Source organism: Mustela lutreola, chromosome 4 (genome assembly GCF_030435805.1).
Source record: "Mustela lutreola isolate mMusLut2 chromosome 4, mMusLut2.pri, whole genome shotgun sequence".
NCBI lineage: Eukaryota > Metazoa > Chordata > Mammalia > Carnivora > Mustelidae > Mustela > Mustela lutreola.
Window position 1 is genome coordinate 140,241,117 of NC_081293.1, and position 24,782 is coordinate 140,265,898.

Genomic DNA, 24,782 nt, shown 5'->3' on the forward strand with positions numbered 1-24,782 from the left:
TATTCTTGCTAGGACCAGTACCCCTGCCTTACATGTGTCTCACAGCAGAAATAACATTTTATGTCCTCCTTGTAAGGATCAAGGTGTTAGTAATTTCTTCGGAGACTTCCAGCACAATAGATAACATCTAAGGAAGGACCAAGTGAAGCCATGCTGTATGTATTCCAGACCACTGCATTAGATATCTCAACACCAACACCCTGTGGCTGTAAGAAATAAGTGACTTTACAGAGGACACCTGGACCCTTGTTTTTGTTCTGACCAGTTCTTACATGCATGAGAGGACATGTACACCAAAACAGAATCCTCAATGAAAACCCTGGACCCCCAAGAAGAGATAAAACTCTCTCTCCTTTCTTTTCTGCTCTGTATCTACATTATATGTTTTCAATAAAATCTGCTCTCACTTCTTCTCATCTTGCATTTGATTTCTATCATTCATGAAGCCAAGGATCCTCTTGGCTGGTCTTGTGGAACACCCTCTTTGAGTCCTCAGATCAGGCCTGCCTACATCATTATCATCTGTTTATCCATTTATATTCTATCTTCTCAGTAGAATATAAGTTACATAATGCTAGTAATGCCTGGTTTTGTTCATTTCCATAATCTGGAACACTACATGGTAAAAAGTAAGTAATTGACCAATTTTGCATAAAATTGCTGTTGAAATCATTTTGGAATCCTTCCAGGAAAAAATATTCTGCCATAGTGCTTTAAGAAGTTCAAAATATCTCATAGAAAAGTGCAAGAGTACATTTCAAACTTTCACTGGAAATTTAATGCTAACTAACCACAAAACTAAATTCTGTCTTCGTCTTTTTGTATTGCTTAGAAATTATCTAAGTGAATTATCCTCATGAAGTCATGAGTAACCCTACTATAGCTCTTGATTTCTCTCTCAGCTCTATCTCCACAGTCATTTTTTACTAACCAAGCTATATCTCAACAATCATTTTTTTACTCTACAATGTATATTTAATGCAAATAAATAGAAAACAGTGCAGCAGAAAAGTAAATAGCTTGTTCTCCAAGAATGCTAATAGTGAGTATAAAAGTCAGGTTTGTAGTGTTATCCGACAGAGGCCAGAGACTGTGTCCATAGGAGATCTGCTTGTGGTGACACTATCCATCATACTGTCACTGTTTGACAGTCACAGACAAGAAGAAATACCTAGAAATTACAAATGAATTTTCTCACTAACAATTTATAGCAATTTGCAGAACATTGTAATTGGCACATTTTCTTCACATATGTTCCATATGTTACAATAAAAAAAGGAAGAAGCTTTTTGTAGGTTATTTTATTCAAGAAGATTATTTGCCAACAGAGTAGTGTAATGTGTTAATGAATTTAGTCAAATTCTCCCCTCTCTTGTCTGATACAGTGCCTTTCTGCTTGAGGAATGGGTAGCTTAGATGATTGATAACAGAATCCACAACCTTTCACCTGCAAGTCACCAGTTTGAACCCAACCTAGTCCAGCAATGAGAGACATTTGTTTCTGCAGACAGCTCAGAGGCTTGCATGAAATTAATGGGAAGTCTCTATTTGCTTACTGGACCTGAAATGATAGTTACTTGAATTAGAAATATATTACGCTGTGAGTAAAGACCTACATTATCATTATAGTAATATTCTTTTTCAAGGCCCTGAAGTTAATATATGATACTGGCTGGTATTCAATTTCAGACTAGAATTTTACTGAGGCAAATTTACCTTCAGTATTTTCAATGTTCTCAATACTAAATAAGTCCTATTTTAGATTTTTAATAATTAAAACTTAAAGGTGATACAGTAAGAAAGAGCAGAACTGGCTACCCCAAAATATGTCTTTTTGGCATAAGGATTATTCAAAGCTAATTATTATTTTTTTAAACCACAAAAGAAAAGCTCTGTAAGCCTAGAAGTTACCCTTTTGTAAGAGACATTTTTACATTTATAAGGGAAGTCTCCTGTGTTAGGGTTTCTGCATCTCTTTACCAGGAAGAGAAGGAAGACTCTAAATCCCTAGAAACTCTTATCAATGGAGAAGATAACAGCCAAATCTGCATAACATAATGCTTGTTTATTGTACTTTGCCTGGTAACCTCCCATAACTGACTCTCCCTTCCTCCCAACATTCCCCCCCCCCTTTTTTTTGGTCTTTAGCTGAAGATATTATTTAAAGTAGTGGCTTGGGCCATTTTAGAAAGCTACTTAGTTCTCCTGAGTCTCTCCCATATATACAAGAGGTATACATGCTATTAAAATAGTTTTTCTCCTGTTATTCTATCAGTTATTACAGGGGGTAGGAGTTGGGGATGTCTCAGCCAAGAACCTACAAGGGTAAGGTAAATTTATTTTTTCCTCCTTTATAGAGACAAACCAACTATGTGTATAATAATTAAGATTTTGCCTCAAATTTATATTCAGTTCTCAGAAGTTAGGGTGTCACCTTTTGCAGAGCTTAAATAGCTTTTATAATATGTTTTAAAAAGATTTATTTATTTATTTTAGAAAGGGATTGCAGGAAGAGGGGCAGAGGGAGAAGGAGAGAGAGAATCCTCAAGCAGACTCCCTGTTGAGCTTGGAGCCTGCCTTGTGGCTCCATCCCAGGGACCCTGAGATCATGACCTGAGCCAAAATCCAAAGTCAGATGCTTAACAGACTGAGCCATCCAGATACCCCAAGGATTTCTAATATTTTAAATTCATTCATTAATTAAGTAATTGAAAAGTAAATTCATAAAAGGATGTTTTCTGAAGACATTTCAAAATAAGCGGAACAATATCTTTCTCTATTAGACTAACATGTGATCCAATGGGTGACTTAGATGGAAGTAAGTCAGGTTAATTGGGACCTTTTCCTTTTACCTTATTTTTAAAAAGATTTTACTTATTTGACAGAGAGAGATACAGTGAGAGAGGGAACGCAAGCAGGGGGAGTAGGAGAGCTAGAAGCAGGCCTCCCACAGAGAAGGGAACTAGATGTGCAGCTTGATCCCAGGACTCTGGGATCATGACCTAAGCCAAAGGCAGACGCTTAACAACTGAGCCACCTAGGCACCCCAGAACCTTTTTCCTAGAAGCTTTCAAAATATATGTAATGGAAAAGAAGTTATTTTCACGATAACTTTTTAAAATATATGTTATTTGTAGGAGCCTCCATAGAGTCTCTATGCTCACTCTAGTGGTTAGGGTTGTCATTAGAACTATTTAAAAATATTCCATCTGTCCTTCCTGGCACACAGTAGGGTATTACACTTCCTTGGCCCTACCAAAACTATGTGTGGACATATGACTTGCTTTTTCTAATAACATATGAGTGGAGATAATATGTGTCACCTTTCTTGCTGTTGCCATGATCATGGAAACATAAATCCACCTCATACCATATTTTGTTTCTAAGAACACAAAGGCAGAGAAGCCCAAAGCCTGAAAATATAAACGTGTTAGAAATAGTCTGGGCAAAGCAAAAAATGGGAGAATCAGAGGGAGATCTATGCATAGAGAATTATATAAATTATTGCGGAGAGAAAAACAAATAAAGAGATCTTCATTGTCTGGCAATGAGAAAAGAAGACATGAAAATTGATTCCTCCGGAGATTTTTAGAGAGGTAAAAATATTATGTGGTTTAATATAGTATATGACCTGTGCCCCTTTAAAGCCTTCTCTTTTGTAGCGGCCAAGTGTACCCACCCCAAGAAGGGCCACTTTGGCATAAACATTATTATGACTCAAAAGCAATCCAAAGCCAGCGTTTTCAGAAAAAGCTCAACTGCCTGCTTTATCAGGGAAAGAGCTATTAACAGAGATGCCTCTTAGTACCTGAGAAACTTAGCTGTGTAACAAATCTTTGTTTTTCAAACATCTCCTTTCACTTTGCTGTTAATGGTCTTTCACCTGTTCCATCTTCAGGCCCCTATCCTTCTCCTTCGCTCATATATACATCATGTTGCCTGTCTTTGGAATTTCCATTTAAACTTGATTTTCTCCTGCTAATCTGTCTCATGTCAATTTGATTCTAAGTCCAGGTAGGACCTTGAAAACTAGCGGAAATTCTTCCTCCCCAGCACCTCTAATGGGTCTTTAGTAAAATCTGTTTTTCTCACTACTCTGTGAGTGTATTCACTTTCAGGGACTGGAAAAAAATTTTTTTTCAAGGATCCCACTAGAAGAAACCAAAAGCTACCAATGAGAGGCAACCAACATAATTTCTTTCCTAGAAGATAAGCCAAAGTTATATTTATGTGGCTAGAAAATCTACAGGCTTTATTATGATTGATATTTAGGTATTGATTCAACCAATGACTATGAGTATGTGTATTACAACTATAGGAGCAGGAAAAATGTGTGTGATGGGAGAGGAGGAGCCAAAGAGAAAAAATGAAACCTCAACTAAAGAGGAATTCAATAGATATCTGCAATTGAAAATCAGAAATATCACTATGTACTTATTTAGAAACTGGACTAAAGCACTAGAAAAAAGCAATGAAATGACTTAAAGTGTTTGTCTCTAGGTAATGGGATTTGGGAGTAAGGAGCATGGAGAAGTGTACAGAAGAATCAGTCCTTCAAAAAAAGATACAACTATTATTTAACAAAAGTTAAATTGTATAAATAAAATTAAAGAAACAAAAGCTTACACTTTCTCATTTTTAATCATCTAACTTTGTTCTGATGTCTTTATTTTAATGTTTAATATTATTATAATTATCAAAGAAAAATAAGTGCTCATTTTTTAAACCTTAGAAATTATAGAAAATTTTCATTCTAACTTGGCTACACTTCCCTAGCCAGTGTCCAGAGTTGTTCCTCACACAGGAAATGATGATCTCAAATGAATTTAAGAACCACTTACCTAAAGATCATGTTCTGCTCGAACCCTGAGACTTTCTTCCACCTCAGTCTCCACAGGACACAAAGTGCCAGCTAAATAACTAATTATAAATGGAAAATTTCCAATTGACAAATGTAAGAAGAGTCGATGCAGATTATCAGACCACGGAGCAAGGCATGTTATTCCGAAAAGACTTGAAATGATCAAGAAAATCATTACCTGTGATGATTTACACAACTGTATCCTTGTGACAAGCAAGAATGGGCCATTAATCTACTCCATTGAAGGCTTTTTGATCAACCAACCTAGTAAAGAAAATAATCACAAAAGGAAATGGAAAGTGGTAGACTTACTTTCTTCTTTTTTTCCCCCTTGCTTCATTTCTCCCTCCCTCTCTCCCTCTCTCTCCCCCTCACTCCCTCCTTCCCACCTCACCCCACCCCCATCCTTTCTTCCTTCCTTTTCTGCAAGGAGCAAGTGAAGGAAAAGTAACTCATAGTAAGTCAAAAGCATTTCTCCTCAGGAAGCAGAGTTGTTTCAGGTTCAGGATTCAGCACAGAATCAGTCTTAGTTGAAGAGCAGGGGGAGGGAAACAGGATTTACCAGGCACTTTTTCTGATGTCTGTGACCTCCAGGGCTTACCATTCTTGTTGATGTTGTTTTTTGACTTGTAGTTTTCTAATGTTTCCCACTAAATCGATTATTGCCTTTAGAAGTAATTTCATGGCTTTTAGAGTACTATAGCTTTATCTTTCTAACCTTCGTGCTGCTGTGAAAGATTGGTCTCATTTCTTGTTAATTCTGATTCTTCTTTGAGGTTATGCTTTCCTTCTCCAAGGGAATCATCAGGTATCGTTTTATTAGTCTTACACATCATGCCACCTCTGGGGAATTTGTACGGCTAATTCATCTTTCCTGACAATTGCCTAAATAAATGGTAGCCAGAGCACTTGTTTTATTTCTGTGAACTTTTTTTATTGCTCGCCACCTTTCACAGCAGTGAGCAAGCAGTCATAAAGACCAAATAGACAAGGATTTTCTTTTTCCAATATTATATTTAATGCAGTTTTAAATCATTTTAGTTGCAAAACTTTTTAAAGAATAGTTTAACCCTACATTTTTTTTTATCTGACATATTCATTTCTTCTTGTATTTGGCAACAAAGGGTAATAGAAGAAACAACTCACTAGTATTAGAGTCTACATTCTGGTCCCAGCCCTGTACACGACCTCACACAATTTACTTAAGTCCTCCAAGCCTCGGTTTTATAATCTATAAAATATAAGAACCGACCTCTGGAGTTGGCCTAAGTTTTAAGATTGTGTTTCCAGTAAGAAAAGATATGGCTCAATTGTCAAATGTTTAAATACCAACAAGTTCACCCAAGAGTAGATTTTACCTTCCATTTATTAAAATAATGTCTAGATGTCTCGGGTTTTTTTTTTTTTTTTAAGATTTTATTTATTTATTTGACAGACAGAGATCACAAGTAGGCAGAGAGGCAGGCAAAGAGAGGAGGAAGCAGGCTCCCCGCTGAGCAGAGAGCCTGACAGCCCAATGCAATCTCAGGACCCTGAGATCATGACCTGAGCCCAAGGCAGGCTTATTAACCCACTGAGCCACCCAGGCGCCCCTAAATGTCTCAGTTTTTTCAAAGATCTTATTATGAAATACTCTTCTGCAGATACATAATTAACAGTAGACTAACAGAACCAGAATCACAAAGGTAACAAACTTTGGAATAAGGTCTCCAAGTAAGTTAGTAATTAGATATTTTTCATTCTTCCTACAGAATTCAGCCTCCAGAGCCTAAAATATTTACTATTTGGCCCTTATCAAAAAAAGTTTTCCAGCTCCTACAATAAATAAACAAATGAGAGAGAAAGGACTAAGGGGGAGAAGAGTACATCACCCCAAAATATGCCACACTGGCACATGGATTGCTTTGAAACAAAGGCGACTAGGACCCAGCAGACTCAGGAAAGTTTATTTTGTTGTTGTTGTTGTTGTTGTTTTTAACCTCCCCTTTAACTGCCTAAGAGAATATATCTGCGTGGCAAGACAAACTTTTGTTTACCACACATTTGCATTTCTCATTTTCCTATGAATTGTCTTCCAGGCCTTTGAAGCCCCACCCCCTCACCCCCTTCTCCTTAGCTCAGGATAATACATAAACTTCAATTAGCCTGAGGATCCAGGAGCCTCTCATGTCTTTGGTGCTTTTATACTATATGAAATTAAATTTGTTTTTCTTTTGTAAATCTGTCTTATGTCAATTTAGTTATTAGAGTAGTCAAAGAACCTAGGGAAGATGATAAAAGTTTTCTACCACTGCAGGATAAACCTTCCTTACAGAAGAATTCCAAAGATTAAATATAGAAGTGTGAGAAATAGAAAATCAGCATTAGAACACAACAGTGATAATTGCAGCAAACAAGATTCACTGACAGATGGCAAAATGTTAAGGTAAACCAGGATAATTGCATGGTATCAAAATACCCTCCCCATACATATTGTTATAGTCATTTTAACACAGACACAAAATTTGATATTCCTCCCTCCAGAGAATTGAGTTCAATTCTCCTACTTTTTTGTATGGGCTAGATTTAATGACTCAGTTGGAAACATAGGAAAATAATATATAAGAAAAGAAAACTGTGACTTCACAGTGGAGAAAGCTGGTAGATACAATCTCAAACAAGTAATAAGATTGAGTTTACATTGTGCATATTGGTATCATGTACCTTTGGTTGGATGCAGTGAGAAGGGCATTTCATCTGTGTGGTATTCTTCCCCAAGACACAGAATCTCAGTGTAATCATGAGAAAACGTCAGATGTGCTCAAATTGGGGAATGTGCTACAAAATATCTTACTAGTAATCCTCAAAACTTTCAAGGTCTTAAAAAATAATATGAGAAAATGCCATAGCTGGTGGAAACTAAGAAATGTGCCTCTTTTGAATGACCTTAAATTATTGGGACCATTCAAACATGTTTTCTGCAAGGGACTCAGAGTGTATATCAGACATTCATGGACGTCTTACTGCTTATGACCGTGGAACAATTTATTTAACAGCTGAAGTGTACAGACATGGGACTGTATCTTTATCATAGTACAGGATTATAAAGGTATCAGGTTATAATGTGAGTCTGAGTTGAACACAGCATGCTAAAGCTAATGTATATTAATATATAAAACAACATAAATATGACTATTTCTTTTTCTTTTTATTCTTTTTATTTTTTTAAAGATTTTATTTATTTATTTGACAGAGACACAGCAAGAGAGGGAACACAAGCAGGGAGAGTAGGAGAGGGAGAAGCGGCTCCCCACTGAACAGGGAGCCCAATGTGGGGCTCAATCCCAGGACCCCATGACCATGACCTGAGCTGAAGGCAGACGCCCAATGACTGAACCACCTAGTTGCCCCATGACTATTCCTTTTTAAACAGGAGATAAATTATGAGTATTAAATGAGTAAAAAAGAAACACTGAACTGAGTTCCACCATGAAAAAGAGATAGCTATAAGGATTGGAACTTTGTTGTTTTGCTTTGCTTTTTAAAAAAATTTTTTTAAGTAATCTTTCCATCTAACATGGGGCTCAAACTTACAACCCCCAAGATCAATAGTCTCATGTTCTATTGACTGAGTCAGCCAGGCACACCTGGAAGTTTGTTTCTAATTTTTCTGGTTTTTTAAAATATATATAGATCTATTATAAGGAAATAAAAGACAAAGTGTGGATAAAATGTTTTATAATAATCTACTCATATGACAATTCTTGACAAAGTGATGATGTGTCTCAATGCTAAAAATACTGTGGAGTTAAAAAATAAACTCTTGAAATATACATGTGTTTCATTACAATTGTATATACTAGTAAAATAATTTTTCCCAACAGCAGAATATGAGGTGGTGTCTCTCTCCTTTCTGTTCTGCCTTAAAGAGAAAGTAGCCCGAACGTTACCAAAACATATTCAATTTTTTGTTAATCATTTGTTATTGAATTTGAATCATATGAAAACAAAGGATGTCTTATGCCCTGGACAAAGTTTTTAACAGTGAATTGTGCATTCACACTGTAACAGATGAAAGAAGTATCCGGTTACTAGGGCAAATTATGTTTCTTTTAGGAAATTTACCCTAAAGCCCCTATTCAAAAGGCTATAATGACTACCTAACAACCTTCACCCCAGTATGCTCCCTTTGTTTACTGACTTGCATGTTTGCTAATGAGTAACATTAACATTCAACAAGAACTTGGCACCAACCTAACTGGATCTCCATGGGTGCTCATGATTTCAGTCAAGCTAATTCCTCCTCTAGCCATACAGTGACCTCCTTGACAAGAGGACACTTGAATACAAGATCCCTCCTTTTTATAAGGATATTTAAAAAGTGTTGGCAAAAATATGGGAAAAAGGGAACCACTGTGCACTCTTTGTGGGAATATAAGTTGGTACAGCCACTATGGAAAACATATAGGGGTTCCTCAAAAAATTAAAAATAGAATTACCATATGACAAGTCCATTTCTGGGCATTTATAGAAAAAAACATATTAATTCAAAAACATAAAGCATCCCCATGTTCACTGCAGCATTATTTACAATAGCCAAGATACATAAACAACTTAAGTGTCCATTGACAAATAATGGATAAAGAAAATGTGATATATTTATACAAGGTAATATTATTCATCCATAAAAATGAATGGAATCTTTCCATGTACAACAACATGGATGGACCTTGACAGTAATATGCTAAATGAAATAATTCAGAAAGAGACAAATACCATATGATCTCACTTACATGTGAAATCTAAAAGAAAGAAAGAAAGGAAGAAAGAAAAGCTCATAAATACAGAAATAGATTAGTGGTTTGGTTGCCAAGCTGGTGGGTCAGAGATGGATGAAATAGGTAAAAGGAGTCAAAAGGTACAAAATTCCAGTTACAAAATAAGTAAGTTATGGGGATATAATGTATGACATAGTGACTATAGATAATAATACTTACTGCGTATTTCAAAGTTACTAAGAGTAAATCTTAAAAAGTTCTTACTCCAAGAAAAATAAATTCATTAGCAACATATGGAAACAGATGTTAACTAAACTTATTGTGGTTATCATTTTGCAATATGTACAAATATTGAATCACTATGTTGTACACCTGAAAGGAACATAATACTGCATGTCAATTATACCTCAATTTTGAAAAGTTTAAAAAAACGTTAAATAGGGACACCTGGGTAGCTCAGTTGGTTAATTGTCTGACTCTTGATTTTGGCTCTGGTCATAATCTTGGGGTCATGGTATTGAACCCTGCACCAGGCTCCATGCTCAGGATGCAGCCTGCTTAACCTTCTCCCTCTGCTACCCTGCTGCTTGCTCTCTCTCGCTCTTTCTCAGAGAAATAAAATCTTTAAAAAATTAAACATGAGAATATTGTGTAATTTGCCATTTTAAAATATATAAGGTTCACAAACATTTATTCTTCAACTAGAAGTTGAAGTATATTACCTACTATGATTTCATCAATTTATAGACTAATGCAAATTACTATCAAGTATTTTAAAATTCTGGTTCAGACCAATAAGGAAGCAAATTTTGATGGCACAATAACAGCTTATTTGATTTTTTTGTTATTGTTGCCTCTTAATAAATAATCTTTTAATTTAAAAAAAATCACAATCCCCCTCAAAAATTGCTAGGAAAGGACAGGGATGTGAATCTCATTGTTAACAAAATAACAGAACAGATTAGGGACTGCGAAGAGTAGCCTAGGTCAAACAGAATGCAGGAAAATGTGGAGAAAGGATGCCCCCAGCTGTGTGTCCTTGACACTGCTGATAGAATACACTTCTCCAAATAAGTGTCTCATTTTGGATAAAAAAAACAAAAGTTATTTCTTCACAATAAGGGAAAAAGAATAAGTAAGCAGGGAAGCAGTGAGAGCCTTCAAATACTTCATTTGGTAGAAGGCAAGGGTGAGTGGGGGAAAAAACTGATAACATTATTTTTGAACCCTGCTTCTTTTCCTAAATGTGGGTGACTTAGGTATTCATTTGTGATAATTCACTGATCTTTATATTTGTTAGGTACCTTTTCCTAATGAAATACCTCCATAAAAATAATTGATAAGGGGACTTCAACTTCTATTTATTGACTTCTGCAACCCAAAGAGAGAGAATGAACTTTCTATTCTAGTTACTATAGCTACATAACAAATTACTCAAAACTACTTACTATCTTCAGAGATGTGTACATCAGAAATCCAGACAAAGCATAGCAGAGATGACTGTGTGCGGCTCCACAGTGTTCAGGTCTTCAGTGAGGAGTCTCCAAATCTGGGGCAGGAATAACCTGAAGACATGTTCACTCACATTTCTGGCAGTTGATGCTGGTTCACAACCAATTAGAGGATATCTGAATGGACATAAGAGCTCCACCAGTCAGAGCAACGAAAGACCAAAAAAGAACAAGGAATATGAAAGATACCTATGAAGAAAAATTTAAAGTTTTACTGTGGATATCAATCAATAGAAAAATACATACTACATTTCTGAGTTTAAAAAAATAGTGAAGAATATGGGGGCGCCTGGGTGGCTCAGTGGGTTAAGCCGCTGCCTTGGGCTCGGGTCATGATCTCAGCATCCTGGGATCAAGCCCCCGCAGCGGGCTCTCTGCTCAGCAGGGGGCCTGCTCCCCCCCCCACCCCCCGCCTGCCTCTCTGCTTACTTGTGATCTCTGTCTGTCAAATAAATAAAGTCTTTAAAAAATAGTGAAGAATACAAAGATTTTAATTGTCCCTATGTTAATTTGTAATCTTAAGGTGATGTCAATAAAATAAAAACAGGACTCTTTTTTTTCTGGTAAAGCAAGCTGCTTCAAAGGCAAATTGCGTTAACTGTTCCACAAGTTTTGACTGGACTCAAATCACATTTGCCACTTTCACAACTGTCCCAAGCCCCCATCAGCTGTCATTTTGGCTACCGAAATAGCCTACCTTGACTGCTTTCCATTCTGGCCCTCCTCTCCCTCATTCCCCCATGCCCCACCCATTAATCAAGTCTCTAGAACAGTGTTCCTTTGATAATATCAGTCAAATCCCAACTTTCATTCACCTGTTCCAAAGGCTTTCTCATGCACTTAGAATGTGATCCAAAATTCTTAACATGGTCTGCAAGGCATTCTAGTACCTGGATCTTTCTCTGACCACATTTCCTACCAGCGCCCTACTTATTAACTCCTCCATTTTTTCGGCTTTTCCACTTTTCTCCAGTCACATTCCACAAACAAGCATTTCAAGCTCCAGCCTATCAGCCTTTACACTCCGTGTTCTATCTGCCAGACATACTCTGTGGAATCACCTTCACTCCTCCTCAGAGACAATGTCATTGAAACTCCTATAAAAACCTGGGTGTGTATACTGTTTTGGTTTCCTCCTATCATAGACTGATCTGTTTGGGGGCTGTTATTTTTCTCTACTAGGAGGTGCATTTCCACAAAAAGAGAAACTCCTGACCACTTAAAATCTGGACAATAAAATCTTAAAATCTGTTCAATAAATATTGAAATGAATAAGTAGAGTCAGAATCATGCTGAAAATTAGCATATCACAATAACAACAATGTAACCCTAAGCCAGCATGACACAGGTAAAGAGCTCAATCAATGAAACATACTCTAAGGACCAGAAGCTGATCAAATACAATGCCACTTAGTATAAAAAAGAAAAAAAAATTCAAATGAGAACAAAGGTTATTTTGTAATTATTGGCATTTCAATAAAATGAATATCCATTTGGAATAAGAAAATAAAATTAAGCGGAAGTCTTACCTTATAACTTAAACTCCAGATATTAATTTTATTTTTTATTAATTAAATTATTATATATTATATATAATTATATATAATATATTATATACAATATATTAGATATATATCTATATATAGATATATAATATATATTAAATTATTATTAATTAAATTACATATTAATTTTATTTTTAAATATTTATTAATATAAAAAGGACACCCAGAAATACTAAAAAAATTCTACCCATGGTAGAATTTAAAAAATCATCTGAAAAATGGGATGAGTTTTATAACTATGGCATGAAGCCCAGAAACCATTTTTAAATGTTGAAGACTTTGACTACAAAAAAATTTTAAATATTTTAATTTTAAAAATCACTTTTAAAAAAGCAAAGGAGGGGGAAAAAATTGCAACTGGTATCACACAAAAATTGCAAATTTTCTCAAAACAGGATCACTTCCTATAAATAAGGAAATGACAAAAAAAAGTAGAAAAATTAGCAAAATTGTGAATAGATATCGTTCCAATTTTAGTATATGTGCTGCCGATGCGAGCACAAAATTGTGAATAGATATCATATTGATTTAAAGAATTCTTAAATAGGGACGCCAGGGTGGCTCAGTCCATTAAGCGTCTGCCTTCAGCTCAGGCTGTATCCCAGGGTCGGGGGACTAAGCACTGCATGGAGGCTAGCATCAAGCAGCCTCCCTCCACCCCTGCTTCTCCCTCAGCCCTCCACACCTGCTCCCCTCCACCCCAGCTTGTATGCACGCTCTCTCTCTCTCTCAAATGAATAAATAAAAATCTTTTTAAAAAAATGATTCTTAAATACATGAAAATACACTCAATAGCATTCAAAGAATGCAATTCAGCTGACAATGACACTTTATTACTTACCTTTATCAATGGAAAGCATTAAAAAAAAAAAAAAAAGATGCCACACTGACTGAAAGGGCAGGTATAAGATATCAGACAAACTCATACACTGCTATTAGAAGCCTAAATTGTAATGGCTTCCGTGAAGAATGTTTATCAGTTATCTACTGCTGCTTAACAAATTGCCCTAAAACCCAGAGGTTTAGAACAACAATAAACATTTATTTTGTCTGACAAATTCTCTGGGAGCAGTTTAGACTGGGAAGTTCTGGCGCAGGGTCCCTTGTGAGGCGGCAGCCAGGATGTTAGTCAGGGCTGCAGTCATTTCAAGGATGGATTAGGTAGGGCTGGGTAATCTACTCCTACAGGGATTCGCACAGCTGGCCAGCAAGTTGGTGCTGGTTGTTGGTGGGAATCCTCAGATCCTCCATATGCAAGCCCCTCCCTGGGACACCTGAAGGTTCTCATGACATGGCAACTAGAGTCCCCTAGAGCCAGAGATTTAAATAAAAAAAAAGGTAGGGCGGTAACTGCTATGTCTTCTATGCCTCAGCCTCTGTAGTCACATATCATTTCCCTAATATCCTATTGGTCACATGAGTCAGCACTGTTCACTGTGGGAGGGGGCTACAGAGGAGCATCTATTTCTGAGAAAAAGATCACTGGGGATCATTTTGGAGACTGGCTGCCACAGGAAACAAGTTGAAAAATACTCTTCAAAATGCAAATTTCAAATCAATTCTGAAACCAAAGTCCCACTTCTAGTTATCCTTCAGATATGCACTCTGATGTACAAAAGGATATATTCATCTCAGCATGCTTTAGCAGTCACAGAAAAGTGAAATAACCTAAATGTTTATCAAGAGGAATCTTATTAAATAAATTATAATGCATCCATACAAGGTGATATACATGTATCTTAAAGGAATTGTAGGCCATGGATAGGATCCACAAAAAGGAAGGGGGGGAAAAAGTGGTGATTGGGATGACCAGAGAGGGAAATTTATTTTTCAATGAGCTCTCTTTTTTATCTTTAGTATTTTATAACCAAGGACAAGAAATATCTACTTTGAAAAAGTCGGGGGGGGGGAATACATAACTGTTACAATTTCTATAAAACTAATTCCCCAAACAAATGTGAGTTGGGCTCCGCCAAGCCTTCATGGATTTTTATTTTGTCTTTTTGTGATATATTAATCAATTTGCTACCACCATCATCTTTGTTTGGACTTTCAACCCAGTTCTTCTTTGGGATTTCAACTTGAGTGTACTGATTACCTGACTTATATTGTATCCCCCAACACTCATAAGCACAATATTAAACACAGAGAAAGTAGTCAGTACATATCTGCTTAAATCAGGGTTTCACTAACATTTTAGGCCAGATAATTCTTTGTTAGAAGGGGCTGCATTGTACACTGTAGGATGTTTTAGCAGCATCGCTGGCCTCCATCTACCAGATGCCAGCAGCACCCTCTAAATTATGACCAAAATGTCTCTGAACATTGCCAAATGGTCCCTGAAAGGAAAGAATCATCCCCAGTTGAGAGCCATTTGGTTTAAATAATGACATATCCAATCTTGAGGTGTAGTTACAGAATTTAAAAACAGATTTTAAAGCAATATTTAGTATATATATTTCTACTACAATATAAAAATTTGATATAAAAGAAATATAATACCTTATATAATATACACTAAACAAAGACTAATTTTTTTAAAGTTTTTTTTTTTTTAAGATTTTATTTATTTATTTGACAGAGAGAGATCACAAGTAGGCATAGAGACAGGCAGACAGAGCGGGGGGAAGTAGGCTCCCCGCTGATCAGAAGCTGATGCGGGCCTTGATCCTAGGACCCTGAGATCATGACCTGAGCCGAAGGCAGAGGCTTAACCCACTGAGCCATCCAGGTGCCCCAAAGACTAATATTTAATACTTTTGTCAATATTCATTTATTATTCTTAATTATTCCTTATGTTATATCCAGAATTGACCTTGCATAGGAAAGTAAAGAATTCAGAACTCCTCATTTAGTGAAGCAGTATGATTTGCAAAGTGATGAATGATGGCCTATAATGTGAAACACATCATTTTCCTTTCCCTTTCTTCTAGATGACTAAATGATAGAAAAAATTGATTATCAGTATACCAAGGGTATGATTTGGAGTAAATATTCCATTCTTTGATACAGATCACTTCATCAAATAGGGATTAAACTATATAAAGATTAATTATTCTAACCAAAGACTTAGTTCTGGATGATTTCTTTTAATTGATAACCAATGGTTTACAAACTAGAAATTATCATCTGTGAAATTGGATAAAGAGCCTCACAGTGAGAATGACAGACAGAGTAACACTGAGGATATCTAAGATAAATCGTTGTCATCTTACAAACAGCATTATTGGGGATAAAAGGCCTCCATAATACATGAGTAAAGGAATTGCCAAATCTTTTCCTATCTTTAAGATTATCATTTTGTCACTGAAAGTATCTGTGGCATTAAGAACATTTCCCATCTCTTCTACTCAACTTATTTTCCACCTTTTGTGTTGATTCTACCAAAAGGAGAAAAAAGAAAAGAAGAAAGGGGTGCCTGGGTGGTTCAGTTGCTTAAGCCCAACTTAGAAAAAGGAAGGGCCCCTGGGTGGCTCACTTGGTTGAGCAACTGCCTTCAGTTCAGGTCATGATCCTGGGGGGGGGGGGGGGGGGGTCCCTGCTGTGCAGGGAGTCTGCTTCTCCCTCTGACCCTCCCCCTTCTCATACGATCTCTCTCTCTCCCTCTCTCAAATAAATAAATAAAATCTTAAAAAAAAAAAAAAAAGGAAGAAGGGAAGGGACAGGATAAAGGGAGCAAAAGAATGGAAGGAGATTTTTCTGTGATAGGATAAAATTGTTACAAATCTCTAGTCTGCAAGATAAAATTAAACTAGTGGCTTAATTTTGTATTTTCTTTTCCTTTAATTCCATGAAAACTTAGTCAACATCTATAAAGACCATTTTTGGAAAATACTTAAGAAATTTAGTTCTCTAAAGCTTTTATTCCCATACCGTAGTTTTAAATCTAAAGGTATTTTCAGCTTTTCAAATTTTTTTCTCAAAATAATATGACTAGAGCACAAAATATGAACAACAGGTACTGTTTTTAATTCTGACTCCATCTTATTTATACCATCACTGAATAACAGTCCTTCTAGTTAAAACAAAATATAAGCAAAGATTAAGATTTCTGGTCATTTGTTATTTTATATGAACATAGAAAATAATTACAGCATATGTTTATATATTATTTATTTACTTAAAAGGCTATCAATTTTGCATCTTGACTGTTCATAGAGCAAGAAAAAGGCACTATAGAATCATCCTGTCAATATAGGCCATTTGTATAGTAACTAGAAATTTACACAGAATCCACAATTCGGTAGTATGAAAGGTCATTTATCAAGCTTTAAAGACAAAATAATTAATCAGGAAGGAATATGCTTCGTGTGCTTTCAGGTAGAAATATCACATCTTCTTTGCAAGATGAATAGTATTTCACAGTAAATAATAATGTCTAAAACATGATTAACCTCAGAAAAATTGATCTTAGAACCTTGACAGAATATAATGTTTATATTGATGAAGCTAAGTCTGAAGTTTATCTAGTAATTTCCATTCATTTTTTTAAGAAAAAAACTGACATAGAAGATTATTCATTGGCTCTTCAAAGACAAATACTCTCAGTATGATAAACATTCATCCATTTTCTGTTATAATTTCTAATAATTTGAGCTAAATGAAAGAAATTAATAAAATAGAAATTGCAATTTCACAGAGTTCCACCTAAATGTATAAGCAAGAAAACTAAGGAATTGAAGAGAAAGAAATAAAATGTAAAGAAGAAAGCTTGTTTAGTAAAGTCAGACAATACTCTAATTGTGTCATAATCAAATTATTCTAAAAACAACTGAGGAAAATCACAAAAAATTTAGCACCCAAATGGCTCTTACACTTTGAAAAATTTACATAAAACATTATGAGGTTTAAACAACCAATGCACATGTGACATGTAAATTTTATACTTTGACTTTGTGTTATAATCAGGTGTCTAATGGACAAGAGATTAATAAAACATTCTACTCAACACTGAATAGTTAAGCATATTGAGTGGATAATTCTGATTATAATTTATAGAAATTAACAATGCATTTGCAAGAAAAGAGATACTTTATTTTTCTCTAAGAGTTGACAATGGCAGGGCTTTCTCACCCTTTTTGGACTTAAATTGTAAAATCATTTTGTAGGGACTGCAGATGGTCTATGATACCTTACACCTGAAACTGCTCTAAGTGAAAACCCAAGGAGCAATTCGGCATAAGTTATTAACAATGTGAATGTTTATCATATATTCTAAGTAATGAATCAACTACATAACTGATGGAGTTTGAGGGTCAACTATTTATAGTAATTTAGAATATTGATACTGATCTGAGAACAAAAATGATAAAAACACTATTGATCTCAGCTTCAGTTTGGTAACATAAAATAGGTAGAATGTCAAAACCAAGTGAAATGTAATGAGGCAATTTGGCAAATATTGTTTAGATTAAGATATTTATAGCTCAGAACTAAAATATTCAAAGCCCTTGGTATAGGGTATAAGACGTTATTGCTAATAAGCCTTACATAGAGTCACATTAATCCTCAAATAGGACTGGCTGTGGTATCAGCCAGTCCTACTGCTGAATAGATTATCTTTTCTTTGACCCCTTAATTTGTTCAGAGTGTTACTGTGTTTTATCAGTGCTCACCACTTTGGAGGATCAAATGTATTTTATTAAAGGAACTTGATCATAATTTTTTTATGGGTCAAGGAGGAAGAAACATAAACAGCTCCCCTTCTAGCATGCACACTACAGCAAAATAAAAAATACTACATGGCAGAGAACATTAGATCGCTGGTACAGATTTTAAAACATGAATGCAAAGTCTCTCCAGTATCCAGTATTATGACACATGTAGTTTGCTCGTTTTATGAATTTGACTTCCTCAAAAAATAATGTCGCATAGTAGAAAAACTGTTATCCAGTATTCTGACTGGTACAGACCCTATGTGAATTAACTAAGAAATTTTAAAAAACAAAAGAGAAAAAGCATCTTTCTACATTGTTTCTGGTAGATAGATATGACTGAAGAATGTGAGGGTGTTGGCTAAGCCCATGGTTTTCTTCTCTCATCACTACACATTCTCTTCCCCTTGTCCACACAGATGTAGCCCTCGCCAATCTGTTTCTTCTAGGCACCCTGAATTCTTCCAGGCTACATGTATTTGGTTTATGGGTAGGCATTTTATCTGAGCTTGTCAAATAAGAAATTTCTTTCCTGAAAACTTGGATTTAGACTCAGTGGCAACAGTTAGAGTCTTAATATATATACAAAATACACATATATACATGTATGTGTGTACATGTATGCATGTATGCATATACTTTTTTTTTCACTAAAAATCGATCTGTAACTAGTGCTGGATTGTTCATTGGGCATTATAGTCTAAGTGATTTCATCAAGGTCCATGTACTAAACACCATCTACAGTTGAAAAGAACTGTGTTAGTTATGTATTGATGCGTAACAAATTACCACAAATTTAGCAGCTTAGCAGTTTCTGTGTGTCAGCAGTTTATGTGTAGCTTAGCTGAGTCTTTTGCTTAGCGTCTCACAAGCCTTCAGTCAACATGTCTTCCAGGCTGGCTGTATTCTCAGCTATGTTCTTGAGCTATAACTCAACTAGTAAAGTATCTACTTCTAAAAAACTCTTCCAGGTTTTTGGCAGAATTTCTGTGCAGTTCTCGATCTTAGGGCCCAGCTTCTTACTGGTTGTTGGAGACAGGCTGCCCTAAGGTCCCAAAGGTCACCTTCAGTTGCCTGCCATGTGTCCCTTATCTGTGTGGAGTTCACAACACGACTTTGCTTATTCAAGGCCAGCAAGAGAATCTCTTCAGGCTGCTAAGATACTTATATACCTTAAACATGGGAGTGACATTCCATCACCCTTGTCATAGTGTATATATCATAAGTAAGTCATAGGTTTATAGGTTCTGCCTATAGTCCAGACGAAGGGATTTGGGGAGCCTAACTCATCAAAGGCCTGCTTAGCGTAGGTTTGCCGTTACAACCTAATGAAAATAGTTTTCTTTGATCTCTCTCCTAGGCTCCAGACTACCCTACGTCTCTACTTGATATTGAATATAGGCATGCCAAAATGAAAGTGTTAAAAAATTTGGTCTTATCCCATATGTAACCCCCAGCCAAACCTGTTTCTTCATTTCAATTGATGATACCACATTTTATACTTTTCTCAGGGCAAAATCATCAGAGTCATTATGATTTACCTCCACAGCCACCTACTATATTCAATCCATCAGTAAATGTAGTTGGCTCAACCTTCAAATCCCAAATATAACCACGTATCATATATCACATGTACTATTCGCTACCCTAGCCATGAAAAGTCTTCCTGTAAGGCTCCCAGCTCTGGTTCCCTATAATTGATTCCTGGCACAGAAAACAGTTATATTTAAAATAAGAATAAGAGAGAGCAAAAGAGGGAAAAAAATGAAAAGGAAAGATGAGGTAGAAGATAGAGAAGAGCACAAGAAGAAGAGGAATGTGAAGGAGAAGAGAGAAAATTGAGCATGAGGTGTATGTGAGAAAAAGGAGAAAGAAGAAAGGAGAGTTGGGGGCTGAGAAGAAGGCTAGACAACTAGACAGAGACTTGAGAGAGAACAAGATAAAGACACAATGGAGTTAACCTTCTTTCTTTACTACCATCCACAAATGATCTATCACTAAATTCTATCCATTCAACTTCATCATATACCTGAAATCTGTCCATTTATTATCACCTCCACCACCACTACTCTAATACAAGCTATTATCTCTTGCCTGGACTACTTTGAAAGCTTCCTAACTGGACAACCTACTTCTGTTCTTGCTGAATCCCACAATCCATTTGTCACATAGCAAGCATAGCAATTCTTTTAAAATGTAAACGTGTGCTATCATTTCCCTACCTACTCTCCTATGGCTTCCCATTATACTGAGCAAATAATAACAATTCTTGATGATCTGCACCCAGGCTAGTTCTCTGACCTTCATTCTGATTATGGTCCCCTTTGCTCATTCTTCTTCAGGTGCATTGGTCAACCCCAGGCAGGAATATGCCTCTTACTCTCCTACATCAGAACCATTGCTATTCCTCTGTGAGATGTTCTTCCTACACGTAGCTGGCTCCCTCCCTTTAATCAGCTTCCTGCTGGAACACCAACCTTTCAGAAAGACCTACATAAAACATCACCCCTTTATCTTCTTTTACTTTTTTTTTTAAGATTTTATTTATTTATTTGACAGCGAGATCACAACTAGGCAGAGAGGCAGGCAGAGTGAGAGGGGAGAAGCAGGCTCACCGCTGAGCAGAGAGCCCGATGTGGGGCTCGACCCCAGGACCTTAAGATCATGACCTGAGCTGAAGGAAGAGGCTTCAATCTACTAAGCCACCCAGGCGCCCCTCGTCTTTTACTTTAATTTATATTTCTCCATTGCACTTACCAGCACTTGACATTTTAGTATATTGATCCATATTGTTTTTTTATCAGTGTTCTCCCACTTCCCCACAGGTATGCCCCCTGAAGACAAGGACTTGTTTTGTTTACTTTTGTATTTCTATTATCTAGAACAGTGACTAGCATATAAAAGGTATTCAGTACTATTTAATGAATGAATACAAGGCAACAGTGAATCTAGACTTATTCTTAAACCTTTGCCTGTTCGTTAGCATGAGAAAATATAAGCTTAATGTCCCTACTATCCAACTTAATTTAAACTGAGACTGACTGAATACCTTCAAAAGTCCCTTTAAGGGGCACCTGGGTGGCTCAGTGGGTTAAAGCCTCTGCCTCTGGCTCAGGGTCCTGGGATGGAGTCCCGCATCCGGCTCTGAGCAGAGAGCCCGCTTCCTCCTCTCTCTCTACCTGCCTCTCTGCCTACTTGTGATCTCTGTCTGTCAAATAAATAAATAAAATCTTAAAAAAAAAAAAAAACTGCATTAAAAAAAAATTTCCCTTTAAGTTATAGTTGATCATTTGGACAACATAATAGATCTTTTAAATGACTGTCTCTATCTCCCTCTCTCTCTCTAAAATGGTGAGTAGGGACATGGATGACTAGGGAATGAGGCTCCTTGTGGCAATAAGAGACATGTAACTCTTAGGTAATAAATTTATTATGTCTTTTGTCTAGAATATTTTCTTCAATTATCCCCTCTTGTTTGATGTTTGCTTTTCATGCTACCTATATTTGACTTGTTTTTGTTACAGAAAGTATCAAAATTATAAATATTTTTATTTGTATAGAAAATAAGCTATTTTCTTGATATTTTAGAATTTCTGGTCATAAGTGGTTGTATGTTGCATACTCTTTGTCTTAAAATATTCAATAGAAACTTGATATTAATTTCTGATCTTAAAAAAGCATGTACTTGAATTGAATATGATCAAAGACACTGATTCCATAGAAACCGTTCCTTATACTTTTACTTGTGAATGTCTAAACTTGTTTAAGAAAAAGAAAAGGAGTCAGCCTGTATTTTGAAGATTATCAGCTGATGAATAGTACTGTTTGAATTTTCTTAAAAAAATGGACAGATACGATAGTATATTTAGATCATAAAACCTGTTTTATAATCAAAAGCATACAGAAAATTCTGTTCTGACCAGCACTGCCTGCCTAAGTAAATGGTTTTATTTCTAATATAATGAAAAGTGTTCTTGAGAAAAAATAATTTATCCTTTGAAGATAAGCTTTCTCCCATATATATTACAAAAACAAACAAACAAACAAACAAATCCACTTTGCTTTAATGAATCAGAGCTGCATGACATATATTGACTCAGAAACAAGGAATTAGGTTGTTACAGTCTATACCATATTTGCTTAGATGGTGTTTTGAGAACCAACTCAAACCCTATCTTCTCCTTCATAACAGCCAGCAAAGCTATAAAGATAGGGGCTCTACAGCAACTAAATCTTGGCCCAGGAAACAGAATCCCTGCAAGACCCTAAGGGCAATTGGTGCCATTTCCATGTTTTTGCCTTGTTTCCACTACATCTAATAAATGAATTTTTGTACTTTCCTTCTAAGTGGTGCTAACAAGTTCTTAATTCACACGAACAATGTTGTTGACCTAAAAAGAATTAGAATAGACCTTCTATAATTCACTGCTACAAGTTGCCCACAGCAGATAAATACATAAAAGTCATACAGGAACCATGAGAGGTTTTAAAGAGTAGGGGAGGAAAGAAGGTGAGAGAGCAAAATGTGATTCAAGAGATGGAATTCAGAGGACATGCCTTGGTTTCCAAAGCTACAAAACAGTTGTGATAGCTTTTAAGATTTTAGCAAAACAAACAGAAAGACTTTGGCAAAATAAAGAAACTAGCATAATAGCAGAAACTATAAAGATCATTTGTTTAAGACAGCTGGCACTGAAGAACAAAGACCACCTAAAATAATAATTCTATTTTTTGCCAATGTCTAAGATAATGTACTAAAAGTATGTATGAGGGACGCCTGGGTGGCTCAGTTGGTTAAGCAGCTGCCTTCGGCTCAGGTCATGATCCCAGCGTCCTGGGATCGAGTCCCACATCGGGCTCCTTGCTCAGCGGGGAGCCTGCTTCTCCCTCTGCCTCTGCCTGCCATTCTGTCTGCCTGTGCTCGCTCTCTCCCTCTCTCTCTCTGATAAATAAATAAAATCTTTAAAATAAAATAAAAGTATGTATGAGTTCTTCACCTTTGTTCTTATCAATTCCTAAAGTTGTCAGCAAGAACTTCTGAAATGGTGTTTGAAATTGTGTTTATTACTTGACAGTAACTGAATTCCAGAATAAGTCATCACTTCCCACATAATTCTGTTGTGTAAGGCTGAATTTAAAACAAGTTATATTACAAATAGTCTCCCTTAGCATGGATGCACTAAACTTTCTGGTATATAAAAAATTAAAAATAAAGAGTCAGTAACTCTTAAAATAAATATTTTAAGTGACTAATGACCCTAGCATATGATTTTCTACCAAATCTATTCATCATTCATTATCTTATTAAGCAAGCCAGTTCTTTAATAATTTGGAACTTTAATTTTCTTTTAATTCTGGGTTTTTAGCAGATTTACCACAACCTTCAAGTATTCAGTTTGGCAGAGAATTCATTAGGCCAGGTCCCATAAATATCAGTTACATGTACGTATCCACATATCAGACACAAAGATATCTCAGATTCTTGATTTTACAATAGACACCTCCTACGTATACCACAAACAGCCAGGAATTCAGCTCCTATATAGAGTTTTTCCACATTGATCTGAACAGATAATTCCAGATAAATAAGGACTTTAAAAGCAGAGGAAAAAGCCAAAAAGATGTAGAAAAATATATTTCTTTAACATATATTTCACTTGAAATACATGAATTTAAGAAGTTCTAGCAGTTCTCCAAATGACAATGTTTTCTAATATCAGAAAGAAATTTTATATATAAATTACATATAAATGCATGCATTATATTTCTAAAAATTTAAAGTAGTATTCTTAAATACAACTGTATATATCTTTAGTTTACCAGTTTCTTTTTTTCAGGTTACAAAGAATTCTTTGAGGTATAATTCACCTTCAGATAAAAAATATGGCATACTAGTTGCATACTTAATTATTCTTCAATTTCAGCTTATGTTTTTAATATTGAATAGTAACTCCTAATCTTTTTTTTTTAAGGTTTTATTTATTTATTTGACAGACAGAGATCACAAGTAGGCAGAGGTAGGCAGAGAAAGAGGGAAGCAGACTCCCTGCTGAGCTAAGCCCAATGCAGGGCTCAATCCCAGGACCCTGGGATCATGACCTGAGCTGAAGGCAGAGGCTTTAACTCACTGAGCGACCCAGGCACCCCTATAACTCCTAATCTAAGGAGAGAATGAGTTAACTAAGATGTTATACTGATAGGTACATAACTATCGAACATAATTTACATTTTTAGGTTAGGAAACCAAACTCCATTCCACAGTCAAATAGTTATAAAGAAAAATCCAAGTTATATAATAATACATGATTAGAAATTATCATGTGAAAACTATCAATGTGCTGACTTGACAACTTTTATGTGGTCTCCTCCAGCTTAATGTACATATAAATCATTTAAAAGAATGTGTCAAAACACATTCTGACTCTGTGGTTTAG

At 35.8% G+C, this 24,782-nt stretch overlaps 1 long non-coding RNA gene across 1 annotated transcript in view; it reads right to left on the minus strand.

The window, feature by feature from the left end:
- Window positions 1-24,782, minus strand: part of LOC131829441 (uncharacterized) — a 48,157-nt gene that overhangs the window by 3,790 nt on the left and 19,585 nt on the right. Inside the window, exons 3-4 of the long non-coding RNA XR_009352856.1 lie at window positions 11,067-11,246; window positions 5,040-5,125 (exon numbers count right to left, since the gene is read on the minus strand). This is a non-coding gene — a long non-coding RNA (uncharacterized LOC131829441). The remainder of the gene's footprint in view (window positions 1-5,039; window positions 5,126-11,066; window positions 11,247-24,782) is intronic.